Raw genomic sequence first — 22,056 nt, 5'->3', positions numbered from 1 at the left:
CACACAATTTAACCTTTCCCAGTATATTTATCTAGGACATAGTGATTAGGCATTTGTGGTTAATTTTCTGCGTTTGCTATAGTCAAAATTGTCCGGTATAACTTTTTTTCTGTCCAATACAGCCGCACTTTAGCTCTCATTGTGAGCGCTCCATTTTAACAATAATATCTATTTGCCAGTTTTTATAGAATTTGAGAGACTTCTATTTATTTTGGAGTTTGTGTAGTAGTTTAATTTTGGCGCAGTCTCACACATACTTTCTGCTTTTGTGATATTTTTTCTTTCACAAATATTTTTCACTTAATATTTCACGTTGATTTACACCATCACACTAAAATAAGTTATTTATTTTATTCATTTCAAGACAGCTAGCCGTAGGCGCCACCTCTAACTCTCTCCGTTGTTCTGTCTATTGAAAAACTGAGCTGTGCTGTGGGTGGCCCAAGGCGCTTAGGCTAGTACTGAGGTAAAAAATAATAATTTAACTAATGAAAATGGTCGCCTTTATTTTAAGTGATGCAAATTCTAGCGTTTCATAAATAGTAGGATTTATCATCACTTTAATGCATAACCATATAAATAAAAAAAAATGACAAAATGTAAGATAAGTCACAGCTTTATTAATAGAACAGATATCATCAGAAACACTTTATTAGCATTTTATTAAATAGCCAGGTTTATAGTTCAAACAGGAAGGCCAAGGACAATCCCTTTCCATGGGTACACGAGTTGTGAGAGCAGCAGAGTTGCACAAAACACACACGTACTCCAGCTGTTAAAAACACCTGGAAAAAAAAAGTGAGAATATAGAACAAAATGTAGTTATTCCTACAAACCCTAGAGAATAACATACAGTAGACATAGCGTACACTTTTCTCCTCAACTGCATCCATTTAAATATGTTGTATTCAGGGAACACCTACAACTGGTATCAACTCAATCAGCAATATGCATTTTTTTCTGTTGAACTCCTTAAACAGTGCCGTACAGGCGTAGTAGTTGTTTAGCCCTTAAGGATGCTGCTGTCCTGGGCTCTTTCTGCGACAATCTAGCGGACAGCGGCGAGATTGCTCTATTTTGCAATTAACACCTCCTAATCACAAAAAGGCAATGTCAAAGACCTGTAGGTCTGCTATTCGTAAAAAGCCATTTGTGTTATTACTGCATACACAAACTGTAAATAATTTTAGTGAGAACCCCAAAGTTTGAGAAAAGGTATTTTTTTTTCCTCTATGATCACATGATATATAGTTTTGATAGGTTAAAAAAAAAAAAAAAAAAACACAAAGGCTCTTTTTCTGTTTAAATGGAGCAAAAATGCTCTGGCCTTTTGGGTAAGTTTTTGACTGAAATTACTGGTCCTTAAAAAGGGTTAACTAACTCATGCACAAAATTTTAAACTGAATCACATACAAATAACTGCTGACAAGTCAACTTGATATGCAGCATCCCATTTGTGTAAAGATTATTTTCATATGCCGAGGAAGCGGGTGGAAGTGTCTGCTTTCACCGAGTGTCCCAGTCAACCTAATCAAAAGTGCTAAACTAAGAGCCTCTGAATTATTAAACCGTTTTATACTGGATTTTTAGATCAGTATCTGTGCATATTCTTTATAGTAGTGTCTATTACATGCAGTTATATGAAAATGAGGAAATACTGTCCCTTTAAGGATGGCTATTTAGAGTGTAATTGATTTGGGATTTAGCTGCCGATTGGTGGCTGCACATAAAGATCTTTGATATTGGCTTACTGTGTTTAGCTAGCTGGTTACCAGTTTTGCATTGCTGCTCATTCAATAAAGGATACCAAGAGAATGAATAACAAAATGTATAAGTAAATTGGAAAGTTATTTAGAGATGTATGTTCTTTCTAATAAAAAAAAGGGAGGTTTCTTTAAGCCACTTTTAGAGTCATCTGCATCATCTGTGCCAAGTTCATACTTTACTGTTATCTTGTGGGATTTAAAAAAAATAAAAATCGTAGTAAACTTTCTTTAGCGGAGAACTTAAATAAAGGGACATCTAAGGCGCATGGTCCCTTGCTAGTCCTGGGACAAGCCTATAGATGCTTACATTTGGTCTATAATGGGATGAGGCTACCAAAGACGGAGGTACTAAGGTGATATTTTATTGTCAGCCTTTTACAGATTTGCTACATCACTTTCAAATGATTCAGCATTTGGGTTACGTCTCTTTAAAAGTACAACTCCATCAGCTCTAAACCGTTTGTCCTAATACAGAATTAAAGGGACACTCAAGTCAAAATAAAACTAATGATTCAGAAATAACGTGCAGTTTTAAGACAACAAATTTTGCAGTCTTTTTATATTCACACTTTCTGTGGAACAAGCCCTCTACTGAGCATGTGCACAAACTCACAGGGTATACGTATAATTTTTCTTTTTAAGAGCATGTCCGTAGGCTCAATGTGCCCATGTCTTAAGCACTGCATGGCACAAGGGTTTGCAACAATGCTCAAGACATACGCTCTTGAGCCTACCTCATTATGCGCTTATGAAAAGAAGTTTAAGCAAAAAAGGAGTGAGGTAGATTTTAAACAGAAGTAAAATAAAAAAAAAAAGTTGTACACCAAATATTCTGCCAGACTGAAGCAAAGAGTAGTGATCATTACAGCATCCCAGAACCAGTTCTCACCTATATAGGGAATACATTTTTTTGGAAAGGAAAATAGGGTAGGAAATGAAGTAACTGAACAAGGTACAGTTTATATAGAGGGTGCGTGAGTTCTAGATGTGTTACAAGCGACAGGTAAATATAAAATAATCACATTTTATCTATACTAATTAACCTATGAGATGGTGACAAAAGCAAAACGAGTTGAATTTCTTAAAAATGCTCAATGCCTCAGTTTTCTTTTGTGATTTGGAAATAAACAATTTCAAACAACTTTTCTTATTACTTCTATTATCAAAATGGCCTCATTCTCTTGTTATCCTTTGCTGAAAGAACAGCATTGCACTACTGACAGCACACATCTAGTTAGCCAATCATAAGAGACAAATGTGTGCAGGCACCAATAAGTAGCTAGCTCCCACTAGTGTAGGATATGTGCAGATTCTTTTATTGACAAGAAATACCAAGAGAAAATTGAAGTGAATTTAGAAATGAGGGAGATCTAGATATTCCTTCCACCTAGGCCATGTGAATTTTTCAAAACAAACCCCCCCCCACTGCTGTGTTGAGTCTGGTAACCATTTTCCTAAAGCAAGTAAGCAGAACATAAAAGGGACATGAAACCCAAAATGGTCTGGGTAGCGCTTGCTGATTTATTGGCTACATTTAGCCACTAATCAGCAAGCGCTACCCAGGAAGCTGAACCAAAATGGGCCGCCTCCCAAGCTTACATTCCTGCTTTTTCAAATAAAAAATGTCAAGAGAAGAAAATGTGATAATATAATATAAATTGGAAAGTTGCATGCTCTATCGGAATCATGAAATAAAACATTTGGGTTTCATATCCCTTTAAGATGCAGGGAAACAAAAACGCAAGCATTGGAAGTTGTAAATGCTACATCTTCACAACCATTCATGCTTACCTGGGCTGATGTAACGGAGAAATGTTTCATGTAGACATTTTGTCCAGTGCTTGAAGATCTGTATATAAAACAAAATCTATATACAGAAAACAAAATTAGTGTAAGAAACTAGACAACCTGGTGCTCTAAATGCACCCAGTGTACAAAGTACAGAGTTAAAGTTGCCTTTCCCATATTTAAGCCAAACATTTTATACATAACAATCATACATAATATATAGAACATACATATTATAAATAATAATAATAATAATATATAGAACATACATATTATACATAAAATATATTATACATAACAATTATACATATTATACATAATTATAAAAATATTGTACAATAGATAACTAAACAAACTGAAATCTGATTAGCTTCCCATGATCACAGACAGTGAGAGCAGCCGCACTCTACTCTCACTATCCGTGAACACTTCAGCAGACACAGAATTCAATGTGTTCAGTTACCATACTACACATTATAACTTTATATAATAATAATAATAATAATAATAATAATAGTATAGAAAATACATTTTAAACATAAATAACATACATATTATACATAATAAAATATACATATTATACATAACTACACATAACTTTATACATAATAATAATAGTAATAATAATAATGATAATAATAATGATATATAGAACATACATTTTAAACATAATAAATAATAATAACATACATATTATACATAATAAAATATATTATACAGAACATACTAAATATACATATTATACATAATATATTATACAGAACATACATATTATACATAATAATACATTATAACTTTATACATAATGATATATAGAACATACATTTTAAACATAATAATAATAATAACATACATTTTAAACATAATATACATAATTATATTGTACAAAATATTGCACAATAGATAACCAAACAAACTGAAATCTGATTAGCTTCCCATGATCACAGACAGTGAGAGCAGCCGCACTCTACTCTCACTATCCGTGAACACTTCAGCAGACACAGAATTCAATGTGTTCAGTTACCATACTACACATTATAACTTTATACAGAATAATAATAATATAGAAAATACATATTATACATAATAATAATAATAGAAAATACATATTATACATAATATATAAAAAATACATTATACATAATACATAGAACATACATATTATACATTATAGAAAATACATATACATAATAATAGAGCATACATATTATACATAATAATCTATACATATACATAATATATTATACAGAACAATTATACATAATTATAAAAATATTGTACAAAATATTGTACAATAGATAACCAAACAAACTGAAATCTGATTAGCTTCCCATGATCACAGACAGTGAGAGCAGCCGCACTCTACTCTCACTATCCGTGAACACTTCAGCAGACACAGAACTCAATGTGTTCAGTTACCATACTACAAATAACTTTATACAGAATAATAATAATAATAATATATAGAACATACATTTTAAACATAATAATAATAATAATAAATAAATAATAACATACATATTATACATAATAAAATATATTATACAGAACATACTAAATATACATAATAATAATAATATATTATACAGAACATACTAAATATACATAAAATATATTATACAGAACATACTAAATATATCATACATAATAAAATATTTTATACATAACAATTATACATAATTATATTGTACAATAGATAACCAAACATAAACTGAAATCTGATTAGCTTCCCATGATCACAGACAGTGAGAGCAGCCGCACTCTACTCTCACTATTCGTGAACACTTCAGCAGACACAGAATTCAATGTGTTCAGTTACCATACTACAGATTATAACTTTATACAGAATAATAATATATTATACAGAACATAATATACATATTATACATAATAAAAAATAATAATAATACATTATACATATCATATACCAACTTGGCGTTCTGAACACGTCTGAGGACGGATGAATCTGGTTGAATCCTTGTCATACTTGAATGGTGTCCCAGCGAAATCTCATCTTGTGCAGCAGAATGACGTAGCAGATCTTGAGCAGCAGAGGTGTCCTTTTCATGCAGCAAACAGCAGCTTGACCGGTTAACCTTAAACAAAATGTTAATGGGAGATGCACAGGAGACAGATATACATTCACAATAGACAAAAAAAAAAAAAAAAATGCCAAAAGGCATTTGGAGGTACAGATTAGAATCTGCCTAGCTTTCCATGATCACAGGAGGTGAGAGCAGTCGGCCGCACTGTCCCCACCGCCTATAAACACAGTTGTCAAACACAGAATACAATGTATACCTCCTGCCTTTGTTGTGGCAAATGAACAATCATCAAATCATAAAACCTTAGCTTAACAGCAGCATTAGGTTTCTGCTTTATAATTTATAAAGCAGTTTGTTACAAAATTGAATCTAATATATGGGAAAGGCAACAGTAGCCCCAGTCTCTGTCCTTACCAACTTGCAGCCTGGATGTGAGGTTTTTGTCAACATTCTACACCTCATCTCATTTGCCAGTAGTCTAGTAATTGGGCAGAAGCATTTCTTCAGCAGACGCAGTTGAGGTTAAGACCTCTCTTTACACATTATGGCCCCTCGCTTCCCATTGCTGGATCTGTTGAGAGGAAACAAAGTTTCAGTTTTTTTAGCCATACCTAAAAGGCAAATACAGAGAAGGGGGTGTAGTGAAGTGCGCTTCTCGCACTGCATGATAAACAAAAATATGATCATTCATGTACAGGTTATAAGAGCAACACTCCCCCCCCCCCCCCCCCAATCTCTGTCTAAAAGGTCATGAAAAGAAAGTATTTTCTATCTTTCACATCTGTTTCCCAACGGTGTGCAATATATATCATAACAAAAGTGACATAGGGACACAGAAAAAACAAAAAAAAATAACACATAAGAAAAAAAATACAGTAATATTTAAACTTGAACATGGTTTTAAAATATAACTCTAGGATGCTTGACTTATATACTGTAGCTGAATCGTTAATGTTTAATTTATAACAACTTTCCAATTTATTTCTATTACCAAATTTGCTTTATACTTTTTGGTATATTTAATATAACAGTGTCTCTCTCTCTACACACACACACATACTACACTGTACTTCTATAGAGCTGTGGTTTATACAACATATAGATTTTTTTTAAAATTCTTTATTAGAAAAATTGTATAAAATGTACAAAAGAAAAAGATAAGAGTGTGAGCAAAACTTCAAACACATAACAAGAAAAAAGTAATTTGAGATATTATTACATCTATAAAAATAGTTAATCACTGATTTATGGTACCCCACTGTTTCTCCTCTCACTTCACTCTTTCCACTATAATTCAACAATCTTTAATCAAGACACTAAATATCTTTGTACTATTATTTTATTGATTCAGACAAATATGGAACCTGTCCATTCCCCACTCATCCCCACCCCTCCAAGCATAAAAGGAAAGAGAAGAAGAAAAAAAAAAAAAAAAAAAAGGGGGCAAATTAACTCAATACTTCCTCGCTTCCCAAGGACAGTGGGATTATTTGTGATGTACTTAACACAGCATCTTCCCCCATATACTTAATAAATCCCAGCCATGTTTTCTTGTAGCTCAAAACATTTCCTTCGTTATAAAATTTAGTATCATAGGCCTCCAGGAACGCCTGTCTGAGTAGGTTTTTTTGACTGTTCCTATGGAGTACTACACTGTACTTCAATAGAGCTGTGGTTTATACATTATATAGCTGTCTCACACTATAGTATCACACATATACACTGTACTTCTATAGAGGTGTGGTTTATACATTATATAGCTGTCTCACACTATAGTATCACACATATACACTGTACTTCTATAGAGGTGTGGTTTATACAATATATATATATATATATATATATATTGTATCATACATATACACTGTACTTCTATAGAGCTGTGGTTTATACAATATATAGCTGTCTCACACTATTGTATCACACATTACACATATACACTGTACTTCTATAGAGCTGTGGTTTATACATTATATAGCTGTCTCACACTATAGTATCACACATATACACTGTACTTCTATAGAGGTGTGGTTTATACTATATATATATATTGTATCACACTTATACACTGTACTTCTATAGAGCTGTGGTTTATACAATATATAGCTGTCTCACACATTACACACATATACACTGTACTTCTAGAGCTGTGGTTTATACATTATATAGCCGTCTCACACTATTGTATCACACATATACACTGTACTTCTATAGAGCTGTGGTTTATACATTATATAGCTGTCTCACACTATTGTATCGCACATATACACTGTACTTCTATAGAGCTGTGGTTTATACAATATATAGCTGTCTCGCACTATTATATAACACATTACACACATATACACTGTACTTCTATAGAGCTGTGGTAGCTGTCTCACACTATTATATCACACATATACACTGTACTTCTATAGAGCTGTGGTTTATACAATATATAGCTGTCTCACACTATTATATCACACATATACACTGTACTTCTATAGAGCTGTGGTTTATACAATATATAGCTGTCTCACACTATTATATCACACATATACACTGTACTTCTATAGAGCTGTGGTTTATAAATTATATAGCTGTCTCATACTATTGTATCACACATACTACACTGTACTTCTATAGAGCTGTGGTTTATACATTATAAAGCTGTCTCACACTATTGTATAACACATACTACACTGTACTTCTATAGAGCTGTGGTTTATACATTATATAGCTGTCTCACACTATTGTATCACACATTACACACATATACACGTACATACTGTATATGTGTGTAATGTGTGATACAATAGTGTGAGACAGCTATATAATGTATACATGCACACACAGTACAGGAATATCTCTAAGAAGTTGAACCGTTAACTTATTTGCATTAGAAGCTCCTAAAAGCTCAGGACTCACCGCTGACAACTCAGTCAGCCGGTCCTTCATGGCCGAACTTGGTGCTGCCTCACTATTTTCAGGGAGCGGTTTTCCTGGTGAGTTCAACTGGCACCGCCCCCTTTCCTCAGCCCGGCATAACGGCAACCACAGCTGTAAGCAGCAGGAGAAGGGAGCACTCCGCGCAAGCATGCTGTCAAACACTTCCCGCCCACTCCAAGGGTGAGACCGTTACGCAATCTGAGGGATGTTGTTTGAAAGGCATGCTTGTGGAAAGCAATAGGCTGGTCTGTGGGAGGAAATGAAGGGAGAAAGTTCTTAGTTTTGCCAGGAAGGGTCATGTGACGGGTTACTCGATTCGGCTCTTCACTGCATCGATGCAGCATCGTTAAATGCTGCATCGTGATGCCGATTATTTTTAACACCCCTAGTGTACTGTCCCTTTAAGTTTATTTTACCACTGGCTGTTATTATGATTCCATGTGCAAGCAAGTACATTGAACATTTACACTAAAAAGGGACAGTTCAGTCACAATGAAACCTTCGTTATTCATATAGGACTTGTAATTTTAATCAACTTTCCAATTTACTTTTATTATCAAATTTGCTTTTTCTTCTTATTCTTGGTTGAAACTAAACCTAGGTAGGCTCATATGCTAATTTCTAAGCCCTTGAGGGCTGCCTCTTACCACATTTTTTAAATTGCTTTTAACAACAAGAGACTGTAGGCCATATAGATAACACTGTTCAGGCAAAGGGAGTTATTTAACCTTTTAAAGCCTTCTTCAAGGATTTAATCGCGGTCTGGAGGGCGTTCCTAGGATTGTAGGGATGCCCCCCAGATGCGATCCAATAATTGAAATCTCGCGATCGTGCATACGTAGTTTCAATTTGTCTACATCGGAACAGTTGTTCCGATGTAGGCACTTGAACCCTGTCACGAAAGGGTTAAGAGTTAGCACAGCACAATACTAAATGCAACTCAATAGATTTGATATAGTCACAGTCATGTGATCAGGGGGGCTGTCAGATGTTTCTTAGATACAAAGTAATCACAGAGGTTAAAAAAAAAAAAAAAAAAAAAAAAGAAGGAGTGTTAATATAACTGTTGGCTGTGCAAAACTGGGGGGTGGGGTAATAAAGGGATTATCTGTCTTTTTAAAACAATAATTCTATCGTAGATTGTCCCTTTAATAAATAGCTGCCTATGCTCAATCTTGCTTAAGAAGCTAAAACACTTATCTTAGAAAAAGAAAAAAAAAAGCTATATTGCCCCACAACATACTATTTAATGCCCCTTTAAGAGACAAGATAGATATACACTAGGAATATCAAATTCTTTCCCTATTCCTTTAAGGATAAAAAAAGTCTATCAAAATTAAAAAGTACAGTCAGGCCACAAAAAGACACTGCAAGGACAAGTGGACAACATTACAGGGTCATTATAGTGGTAAAATTACATTAGTTAGAATATGTACATTTTAAGATTAGTGATCCTGCACCACTGTGGTGGATTAACACAAACAGTAGAAATACTGCTTGGAACCCCAGAGCAGTGCCGGTCCCAATCAGCAGCGCTTTCTGCTTGGAACTAGCAGTGCTCTGTGGGTCTTGAGCAGGACATTATTGTTGGTGTTAAAAATGACATGCTCTAATGCTATGTGTTTAGTCCCAAGCAGATACAATCAGTAACACAACAGCACTGCTTTGCTGGTCCGAAGAAGTACTTCTACTCTGTATTTACCCCTTTGCGGGTTAAAACACACAATAATGCAGTCACTAGTCTTAAATTCCATTTGCTAATAACAAATTAGATCATGTAATGGTTTGACTATTATCACCATTTAATTATACTATATGTCTGCAACAAAAATTATCTACTGTTATACCGGAAACAGCTTGAATACTATGAATTTAATGTATTTTACAACAATTTAACTCTTACCTGTTTTAACAAAGGAGGCACAGACATTTCTTTTGACAATAAGCTAGACACTAAGTGTTGGCTGTATGTCACCTCGTGCTGTAGATCTGATAACTTTAGCATCACCTACAGAAATGGGAAAAAAAATACATACTACTTAACGTAAGAAACAGGACATTGTGGTAAATTTGCATTGCCTATAGTTAATACTCAAGTAGAACATGCAGAGCTAAAACACTTAGAAGAATGAAGATAAAGTCTTAAGGTCTATATTCTGGGCTGTACAGCATATCTATTTAGTGGGTTTAAGTGGTTAGTTATATGACCAAATGCTTCAAAAACTACCGCCTAACAGTCACTCCATATCATAATTTCATAAATGCAACAAATATAAAATAAAGAGCATAAGAAGAGTAAGAAATCTAGGTGTCTGTGGAATGGTATAAAAGGATCAGGAATTGGGTTAGTAAAGATTTGGTGATTATAGTCAGTGACAGAGAAATAATAAATGCAACAAGAGTGTACCATGAATGTTAGTTGTGCATTTTCTGGGTTGTGCTTGCATGGGACATATGATGGGGAGCATGACCTAAGGCTGAGGAGACAAACTTGTAATGTACCACAGTATATAACTAGCCTTGGGTAGCTTCAGCAGGGGCCCGCTGCTTCCACTTGCCAAAGACACCGCTGCTATGAAGACTGTTTACTGTACCTACCGCTAACATATGGAAAAGAGAGATCTTTGCCAAAGAGGAGTTACTTGGATATAGCATGTGTGAAGCAGTCATGTAGGAAAACAAGACAAGGGTCCTTAGAGTACTTTGAAAAGGAGCAATATGCCATTTATTAAGTGGTCATGTACTTTAATAGGAGAAAATGCATTAGGCTATTTTTATTTAATATAGACCATAAAGTCAGAAACTTTACTTTGAAAAATAGGGGAAAAAGGGAAAATTCAAAATGCTATATTAGAGGTAAATTATTTTATTTTAAAATATCATGCTCATAGGCGTCAAGAGACAATTTACAATCCACCATAGCTTTACAGCTGTATCCATGGGCACAGGGAGCAGGCGCGCACTGCTCCACATGTCCATAAAAACAGCTGCCACCATGTGCAGAGAGCTCACTGTAACATCTGCCAGTGATCATGTTGGGTCTAACAGGACAGAAGAAAGTAAATTATGCTGTTAAGCAGCCATTGAAAATAAGGGGGGGGGGGGATGCCATGCTAAAAGCAGTAATTTATTTTAGACTATACATGCCCAGAGGCTTCAGAAACAGTTTACACCCCACCATAGCCTTACAGCTGTAGTCACGGGCACCAGGAGCAGGTGCGGACTGCTCTTAGTGTCCGTAACTACAGCTGCCACCATGTGCAGAGAGCTCACTGCAACGTCTGTCAATGACCATGTTGGGACTATCAGGAGGGAAGAAAGTAAAATTATGCTGTTAAGCAGCCATTGAAAATAAGGGGGGGGGGGGGGGAGAATGCCATGCTAGAGGCAGTATTTTATTTTAGACTATACATGCCCAGAGGCTTCAGAAACAGTTTACACCCCACCATAGCCTTACAGCTGTAGTCACGGGCACCAGGAGCAGGTGCGGACTGCTCTTAGTGTCCGTAACTACAGCTGCCACCATGTGCAGAGAGCTCACTGTAACGTCTGTCAATGACCATGTTGGGAATATCAGGAAGGAAGAAAGTAAAATTATGCTGTTAAGCAGCCATTGAAAATAAGGGGGGGGGGGGGGGGGGAATGCCATGCTAGAGGCAGTATTTTATTTTAGACTATACATGCCCAAAGGCTTCAGAAACAGTTTACGCCCCACCATAGCCTTACAGCTGTAGTCACGGGCACCAAGAGCAGGTGCGGACTGCTCTTAGTGTCCGTAACTACAGCTGCCACCATGTGCAGAGAGCTCACTGCAACATCTGCCAGTGACCATGTTGGGTTTTATGGGAGAGAAGTAAATTATGCTGTTAAGCAGTCTTTGAAAATAGGGGGAAATAAAATATAATCCTAAGGGCAGAAATTAATTATTTTAGACTAGTCACATGTCCAGAGGCTTCGGAAACAGTTTACCCCCCACCATAGCTTTACAGCTGTAGTCACGGGCACCAGGAGCAGCCGCGGACTGCTCTTAGTGTCCGTAACTACAGCTGCCACCATGTGCAGAGAGCTCACTATAACATCTGCCAGTGACCATGTGACACCTACATATTAATAACCTGTACTTACCTGCAAACTGGTCTCACAGCCTTGTGGAAGAAAATTAAGCTGTCATATGCTTGAAGTTTCCATAAAGCCATTCTGCCATGCCATCACCTGTTTCTAACCGCTGGAGCCATTTTTTAGCTGGACAGATATTCCAAATAAGCCAGCTAGAAGAGACAAAACAGACTTAATACATTTACATTATAGATTCCAATTAGTGAAGTAACCTAGCAGAGGTAGTCAGGCTATGGCAACAGTATACAAAAGGATTTCTTATGAGAGAGAGACGGAGAGAGAGTGAGAGAGAGAAACACATATTAAAAACAAAAAACAAACACACCATGCAACAACACTCAACATACTTAAAGGGACAGTTTACTTAAAAATGTTCTCTTTAATTTGTTCGAAATTATCTATTTTACCTGCTGGAGTGCATTGCATTGTTTACAAGTAGATAGTTTACCCTTATTTTGGCATTTGAAATAGCCGATTCAGCCTGTGATATCCCAACCTATACTGAAAGTTTTTGGACTTAAAAGGAACAAAACCATTTAAAAAAATTAAAAACTTGACATTTACATTTTTATAATTAAAATCAATTAATATTGTTTTTGCATTTTAAATGTATAAGCTTCCCAGTGCCCTCTGAAATCAACTTTCAAAGACCAATAAGCAGGGCAGTCATACGACCTCTGTGTATACCTGCTCATACACAGACTGCCTGGCTTATTTATCCGCGCTCAGAAACTGAGCAGTGCTTGAGAATGCTGGTGCACTGGCAACCAATCAGCCTTCTCTGCAAGCTGACATCTCCAAGGCAACCACAAAGCGTCTTCCGTGTCTACAGCTCAATGTGAGCAGATCTGCATGCAGTGGGTGTTCATTTTCTATTATGAGACCAGCAGAACTATAACAGCTATGTTTTAAATGAAGAAAAGTGTCTGCTTTGTTTACCAAGTCCCTTACAGCGAGTGCCCCAGACTACCTCATCAACAGTGCTAAACTGGGAGCTCCCAAGTATGTTTGTAAAATGTTTTATACTGGATTTTTAGATCAGTATCTGTGTATCTTATTCTTTATAGTAGTATCTATTGCATGCAGTTAAATGAAAATTGGTGTATACTGTCCCTTTAATGATTTCATATACTTGTAGTTGCTTAATCAAAATAAAAGCAATTAACTTGTAATGTGTTAGTAAAATATATTTTACATCATAATCCCTTTATTATCTATTCCCTAGTTTTGCATAACCAGCGCTGTTATAGAAATATACTTTTTACCCCTGATTATCTTGTATCAATGCTTATGAAGACTGCCTCCTTATCTCAGATCTTTTGACAGACTTGCATGTCAGGCAATAAAAGTGCTTACTCTTAAGTGTCTTTTGTTATTTATATGAAACACATGGACTAAAGCCCTCTAGCAGTAAAAACTGTCAAATACATTCAGATAAGAGGCGGCCTCCAAGGGCTTATGAGCCTACCTAGGTTAGCTTTCAACTAAGAATACAAAAAGAACAAAGCAAATTGCAAAGTTGTTTAAAATTGCATGCACTATCTGAATCATGAAAGTTTAAGACTGACTAGACTGTCCCTTTAAGTCCAAGTAATTGACAAACTATGTAAACACAGCCAGCAGAATAAATGACACTCCTGGTGGGTAGAAGAGGTAACTAAATAAAATACTGCAAATGTTTGTACACAAACTGGTAACATAATGAGATAAATTGTACCTGCAAGGTCAACCAATTTTAAAACCAGAAATTTAATATTTTATAAATAAACCTGAAAATGCAATTCCCCATACACTTTATATACTCTGCAGCTGGTATAACAAGTCATTGGAAACAGATTAAGCAAAAAACTATTTTACTGTATACTGTCCCTTTAAATAGAAAGATAAAAACAGAAATGTGCATAAATAGAAGCAATTTCACAATACTGTATACAAAACATGCTCAAACAACACAAAGCCCACTGAATGAATTTAAAAAGTAATATACTAGCAGGCAAGTTTTTTTCCTTTAAAAAAAAATATTTAAAAAAACCTTCCTTGTGCAAGTAATATACCATTTATTTAAAATGTTGGCTATTTCTATTGGATACTTCTAGAGACATTTGCAGACTGATCTCTTACACTAAAAAAATAATAATAATAATAATCTGCCATTGTAAAAGTTTCAGTTCCTTCCTAGTCTAATTATGTGCTTACACACAGACAAGCTACACATTCCATTCAGTCAGTACAAAGCAGTTTGTTTTTAAACTACAGACCTTTATCTCATTTACTTAGGAAATTTTTATCCACTGAAATCAAGAGTACTGTCTCTTATTTGTAATCTGAGCTATAGATCAAATCAATGCTACACAACTAAACGTTTATAACATCAAGAAATCTTTTATAAAAGTTTAACAGCAAAATGCTTACAGTATTAATGGAGAAAGCATAGGTAGTGAAGATAGTGCATTTATATGATTCTGCATTGCAATGCAGCTAAACAGTTTACTAGGTCACATAGAAAGCATAATAAGCAGACAATTTAAGCACTTGGCTCATATACACACGCATCTGCAGGCAAACACATGATATAAATATCACTGCTGAATATAAGATATAAATCACATATTTAACACAACAAAGTAATGCAAATCTCACCTGCTCCTGCTAAACAGCACAAACAACATCTCACAATTTTTTTGGCGCAATTTCAGCCTTCCAGAAGCAACCTCATGGCTTTATGATCATGTGGCATACAGCAACCAATCAGAATAAAGGGTTTTGTTTTTTTTTTTTTGTTTTTTTTAAACATGCTTTATTTGTATGTAACACTACATGATGAAAAGTGAATTTCTGGCGAAACAGTTCATTTTTATTGTTTTTTTTCTAGCAGATTTAACAACATTTAATTAAATGTAAGTTATTTTCTTGGATATACAGCAATACTTAACTTAAAAAATTGGTATGGGGTGACCAACAATAATGCAGGACTGGTTATATCTCCAAAAGCAAAAGGGAACAGTCTTAAAGGGACATGCACACACAGCCTTTAAATAGACTCACGTGTCCAGCAGCTGATTAAAGTCACCGGAAGTGATGCGGTAGTCACATTCCTACGCGGTAGACAACTAACTTTAGAACTTCACACACAGTCGTAAAGGGACAGATCACAGTATGTGAACCTTGCACACTCTAAGTCTTAAAGGGGCAGGCACACACAATGCAAACAGACTTAAAGGGACATGAAACATTTTTTTCTAACATGTTTCAGATAGAGAATACAATTTTAAACAACATTCTAATTTATTTCTATTATTTAATTTGCTTCATTCTTCAGATATCCTTTGTTGAAGAAATATCAATGCACATGGGTGAGAAAATGAGCAGCTACTGAGCATATTTAGATATGCTTTTGAACAAAGGATATCAAAAGAATGAAGAAAATAAGATAATGGAAGTAAATTGGAAAATTGTTTAAAATTGCATGCTCTTTCTTAATCATGAAAGAAAGAGTTTCATGTACCTTTAAGGGGACAGCACACCACATGCATGCAATTATGGTACAGGCACACAAGAAACACTTAGTCTTAAAGGGATAGGCAAACACACATTTTGCACACAGCCTTTAAAGGGACAGGCACACACACAACACATAGAGACTTAAAGGGGCAACACACCACACATGCAATCTTAATGGCACAGGTGCACAAGCACCCAAGGAACACTCAGTCTTAAAGGGATAGGCGCAGACACACATAATGCACACAGCCTTTAAAAAGGAACATGCACACACACAACGTACACATACTTAAAGGGGCAACACACCACACGCATGCAATCTTAATGGTACAGGTGTACAAGCACCCACGGAACACTTAGTCTTAAAGGGATAGGCACAGACACACAATGCACACAGCTTTTAAAGGGACAAGCACACACACAATGCACACAGCCTTAACGGGAAAGCACACCACACGTATGCAATCTTAAGAGTACAGGCACATAACCACCCAAGAAACATTCGGTCTTAAAGGGGTATGCATACACAAAGCTTACAAACCACACACATGCAATCTTAATGGTACAGTCGCACAAGCACCCAAGGAACACTCAGTCTTATAGGGACAGGCGCACACACACAATGCGCACAGCCTTTAAAGGGTCACACATACACAACACACACACAGACTTAAAGGGGCAACACACCACACGCATGTAATACTAATAGTATAGGCGCACAACCACCCAAAGAACACTCAGTCTTAAAGGGGTAGGCATACACAAAAAATGCATACAGCCTTTAAAGGGACAGGCACAACACACACAGCCTTATAGGGATAACAAACCACATGCATGCAATCTTAATGGTAAAGGCGCACAAGCACCCAAGCAACACTCAGTGTTAAAGGGATAGGTGCAGACACACAACACACACAGCCTTTAAAGGAACCGGCAGACACAACACAGACTTAAAGGGGCCACACACATGCAATCTTAATAGTACAGGCGCACAACCACCAAAGGAACACTCAGTCTTAAAGGGGTAGGCATACACACAATGCACACAACCTTTAAAAAGGGACAGATCACCATATGTGCACACACACAACCTTGCACTCTCTCAAAGCAATGCACTCAGCCTTAAAGGGTCAGACACGTACACTCATGCACACAACTCACTCAGCCTTTAAAGGGCTTTAAACACTTGTCCTTAGGATTTTGTGTTTTTTTGTTCATAAAGTTTTTTTAGTTTTTAAAATGCAAATCCCTTTTTTTTTTTTTTATTATAGGTGTTCCAATTTGTGTTTTTCTTACATTTACTTGCGCTTTCTGAGCGCTCCATGCCGAATCCGTGCAGACATGGCTGTGAGTGGACAAAACCGGAAGTCTGTGCTTATTGCTGTGAGCGCACAGGAATGTAGACATCACGCTCACAGCATAACTAAAAAACTACTGCTGCTATAAAGTTTGCAGCTATTATCTTTATTTTTTTTTCTCAAGAATATCTTTTAAACCGGCATCAGTTAGTGTTTGCTATATAGCTATAGCTAATACACTTGTAAGCTAATCATTCTTTTTTTACTCTGTTCACAATGTAAAATTCATTCTTGTGGTGTGAGGGAAAGAGGGATGGGTAGGGATCGCCCAACACACTGTTCAGCAAGGCGGCTGCTGTCTCAAATTTATTGTCGTATCTTCAACACTAAGCTGTGTCACCCTTCTACCCCTCTACTTTCTCTCCAAGCTCCCGGGGTCCCGCTCAAGCCATACATTTTTTTCTTCTTTCCTATACCTTTCAGAGTTTGTTTAGATCAGACCCTTTGCAAATCTTCTCCTTAGTTTTTGATTTGTGGCTTTGACCAGCAGCTCACGCTCTCTGTGCTCCTCATGTTATAGCATCAGTGGCTTGTCTAATTAGCAGGTATTAGGAAGATCATAAAAAATACTGTAGGGAATGCTTCATTTGTCTTGTTTAGGAGTAGGGAGAGGTCAGCTATAGTGTTCTGTTCTGCGCACACCATGGATAATAATGATCAGGCAGCCATATGATCATTATTATCCATGGTTTGCACAGAACAGAACACTACACTATAGCTGACCTCTCCCTACTACTAAACAAGACAAATTAAGCATTCCCTACAGTATCTTTTATTAAAATCTGGTTTAAAATGGATGGTTCATGGTAAACAAACCCTTGAAGAGATGACTCAAGGCATTCATACACAGCCTTAAAGGGATTTTATACACCAATTTTCATATAACTGCATGCAATATACACTACTACCAAGAAGAATATGCACAGATACTGATATAAAAATCCAGAATAAAACCTTTTAAAAAACAAACATACTTAGAAGCTCCCAATTTAGCACTGTTGTTAAGGTTAGGCTGGGACACCCACTGAAATGGGCTGAGACAATGACACTCCCCCTCCCCTGCATATGAAAAGACCCATTACACAGCCAGGAGTCTGTAGACATCAGTATACATCTAAAACTTTGGGGCTTGGTTAGGAGTCTGAAAATTAGCACAATGTGCATGTTTGTCCCTTTAAGACTGAATGCATTGTGTATGCCTGTCCCTTTAATAATTTTAGAGTGTGCAAGGTTGTATGTGTGTACATTCTGTGATCTGTCCCTTTAAAACTGCATGTGGTGAGAGTTCTCTTTTTAAAGGGTTGTTGTGCTTGTCCCTTCAAGACTGTGTGAGCGTGCAGTGAGCTGTACCTTTAAGGCTGTGGAACATTATTTTAATAGAAGTGCGCAGGAATTTTTTTGGGGTTAGGCAAATCATACATTAAGAATAATTGGCCATTATATTCATTTTTCATCTTGTTTTAAACAAAACGAATACCGACCATTCGAGGAACTTTTAAATTTGTTTTCATTAAACAAATGTAAATATTCCTTTGCCACAAGTGAAAAAGATCACTTGTATCGTAAAATACTTTTAGTGCGTTTAAGAGCTGCGCTATTCCTGATCCTTCTTCACAGAGTGCGCGCTAATAGGAGGCCTAACGCAGTGGCTCCCAGGGCCTGCACTATAGGACCTTCTACTTTAGTGAGAGCACTGGAAGCCACTGCACTAAGTCTCCTATTAGGGCAGCCGGGCTCTGTGAAGAATTCAGCATAAAATTTTAGACAATTTTCCAATTTACTTCTATTATCAAATTTGATTAATTCTCTTGGTATAATTTGTTGAAGGAGCAGCAAAGCACTATTGGGAGCTAGCTGGACATATTGGGTCAGTTAATAACAAGATGCATATATGTGCAGCCACCAATTAGCAGCAAGCTCCCAATAGTGCATTACTGCTCTTGAGCCTACCTAGTTATGCTTTTAAAAAAAAGATTCAAAGAGAACAAACCAAATTAGATAATAGAAGTACACTGGAAAGCTGTTTAAATTGGCATGTTCTATCTGAATCACAAAAGTTTAATTTTGACTTTACAGTCCCTTTAATCCGATAGTTCCCCTGCAATTCTATGTAAATAGAATCAACCCCTTACTAAATTCCAAGAAGCACAATGAATAGAATTTTGTGAAGGACCTAAGTGTGAGGAGGGAGGGGCAAGCAGTAAATATGAAAATGAAACTTATGTTATTGTTTTGGTTAAAATGAAACTATTTTAATTGTTAAGACAGTTATTATGTTTCTTTAGTTAAATAAAACGATTTAAATTGTTATAATTAAGTTGAAAAATATTTTTCTCCTTCCAATAAAGTACAGCTGAAAAGTTGATCAAATATGAACAATTAACGTATTAAACTAGAGATAGTTCACCTCCCAATAATCTCATACTTACCTATGTATTTCAAATGGTATGTAACTAAATCAGTCATTTTCTGATATAATTGGAAAAAAAAAAAATCTGAAAGCTTATTATAAAAATTAAACCTTTATGTAGAAAACCATGATTTAAATTGAGTCTGACTTTAGTGATTTCAATTGTGGTTTCAAATTTTTAATTCAGGATTGAAATGAATTTGATTTTCTTTTTGTCTGGTTATATTGATGTAATGCAGGTTAAATCATCATGCTCTTCATCGGCTGCCTTATCCCCACTCAAGCATATAATTGGCATAGGAAGAATACTTTTCCAACAAGAACAAAGTCAATTGTTACCAATTTGGCATCTGTATAGCTATAGCAGATCACCACAAAGCATTCTGGTTAATATGATGTTACACATCCTGAAATTATGCATGAGGAAGGGCTGAGCTAGGCCCGAAACGTTGCAGATATTTGTTGACCCATGTTGTAAAATTAATAAAGGTCTTTTATTATTGGAAGTGCTGGATGACTTGTTGCTTTACATATGATTTGAGACTTGATAAGTCTCCTCCGGGCACTCCGTTTAACAAGTGCTGTTTCCCATTCCTGGATTCTTTACACATCCTGAAATTAGTGTTATTACCTCAGTATGTTTAACCTACTAACCTACTGTTATTGGGCTGTAGTAATCAAGAACAATATATACACATTTGTTGAGGATTTATTGTTTATGTTTTACTTTTGCTGAAACACTAATGAACGTTTAACAAGTAGGTGCCATTTTATGAGGTAAATAGTCATTTTGCTGCTGCAGTGATAGAAGATTTGAATTCAGTTCAGTTCTCTGAATCAGTGGAATGTAGGGATTGGGAGGTCACTGCTGGGGATCCACTGCCAGAACCTCTGTAGGCAACAGTAGGGTCCATAGGAGACCATAAGCACTGGCCCCATAAAGCTAGCTCAAAGGCTGGCCTAGAAAACAATTACATTACCAAAACACAAAGAGTCTGATATCTTAAAGGGATATAAATCCCAATATTTTTCCTTTCATGATTCAGATAGAGCATGTACTTTTAAACAACTTTCCAGTTTACTTCTATTATCTAATTTGTTTTAATCTCTTGAAATCGTATGTCAAAAGGGATACCTAGGTCGACTCAGAGGCTGCTGATTGGTGGCTGCTCATATATGCCTCTATTTATGGCTCTCCCATTGCATTCAGCATCCTCCCAGTAGTGCATTGCTGCTTCTACAACAAAGGATGCCAAGAGAATTAAGCACATTTCATAATATAAGTGAATTGGAAAGTTATTTGAAATTGTATTCATTCTCTGAATCATGAAAGAAAAGTTTGAGTTTCATGTCTCTTTAAACCCTGCTAAGCCCTGAAAAGAGCCGAACAGCATGAGCGGCCGCCTACTTCTTCATTCCGATCCTCACAAATCACATATCTAGACTAGGGTTCCCCCCCCCCGCCATGTTTTCCTGGACGCTTATGAGTTACACATGCTGCAGGGTGGGCAAAAGTCAACATGCATTGCACACCAAAACAGCAGACAAATAGTGACCCTAGAAAGCACTATTCATGTTCCTCCCTGAAACATGTGTAACTCATAAGTGTCCAGGAAAGCATGGCTGAGGTGTCGACCCTAATCTAGCCTATAATATATATATATATATATATATATATATATATATATATATATAAATGTGTCAACTAAAGTGATATAAAACAGTTACAACAATCATTTTAATAAAACATCTTATTTGCTTGTACATCAACTGCATAGTATGGTACAACACACTACATCAAAATCTGTGCACTTTATGAAGTTTATTACCTATGTATTCTCCTTTGCTAGCAGGCTCCATAGCTTCTGGTAGCAGCCCTGAAAAGGGGTTGGGAGCTGTACAGGAAGTGGGCGGTGCTAACAAGTGCACAGAGACTTATTTAAAAAGTACTTTAAAGGGACATTATACACTCATTTTTTCTTTGCATAAATGTTCTGTAGATGATCTATTTAAATAGCCCATAAAGTTTTTAAAAAAAATAAATGTATAGTTTTGTTTATTTTTAAATAACATTGCTCTGATTTTCAGACTCCTAACCAAGCCCCAAAGTTTTATGTGAATACGCTCGACTACCTTCTCCAGCT

The 22,056-nt window shown here is 36.0% G+C and overlaps 1 long non-coding RNA gene across 2 annotated transcripts; it reads right to left on the bottom strand.

Annotated features, from left to right (window-relative positions):
* Positions 1-600: 600 nt before the first annotated feature.
* Positions 601-21,787, bottom strand: LOC128651700 (uncharacterized). Of its 2 annotated transcripts, none has more exons than XR_008401170.1 (6): positions 21,742-21,787; positions 12,653-12,795; positions 10,431-10,535; positions 6,014-6,170; positions 3,558-3,633; positions 601-785 (listed from the first exon to the last, which is right to left on the bottom strand). It is a non-coding gene; the product is annotated as an uncharacterized LOC128651700 (long non-coding RNA). The 2 variants fall into 2 exon arrangements; XR_008401169.1 differs by lacking the exon at positions 21,742-21,787 and adding an exon at positions 15,284-15,361.
* Positions 21,788-22,056: the final 269 nt, after the last annotated feature.

Source organism: Bombina bombina, chromosome 3 (assembly GCF_027579735.1).
Source record: "Bombina bombina isolate aBomBom1 chromosome 3, aBomBom1.pri, whole genome shotgun sequence".
In the NCBI taxonomy this organism is placed as follows: domain Eukaryota; kingdom Metazoa; phylum Chordata; class Amphibia; order Anura; family Bombinatoridae; genus Bombina; species Bombina bombina.
The sequence above is the reverse complement of the archived record's forward strand: the minus strand, read 5'-3'. Positions and strand labels throughout refer to the sequence as shown.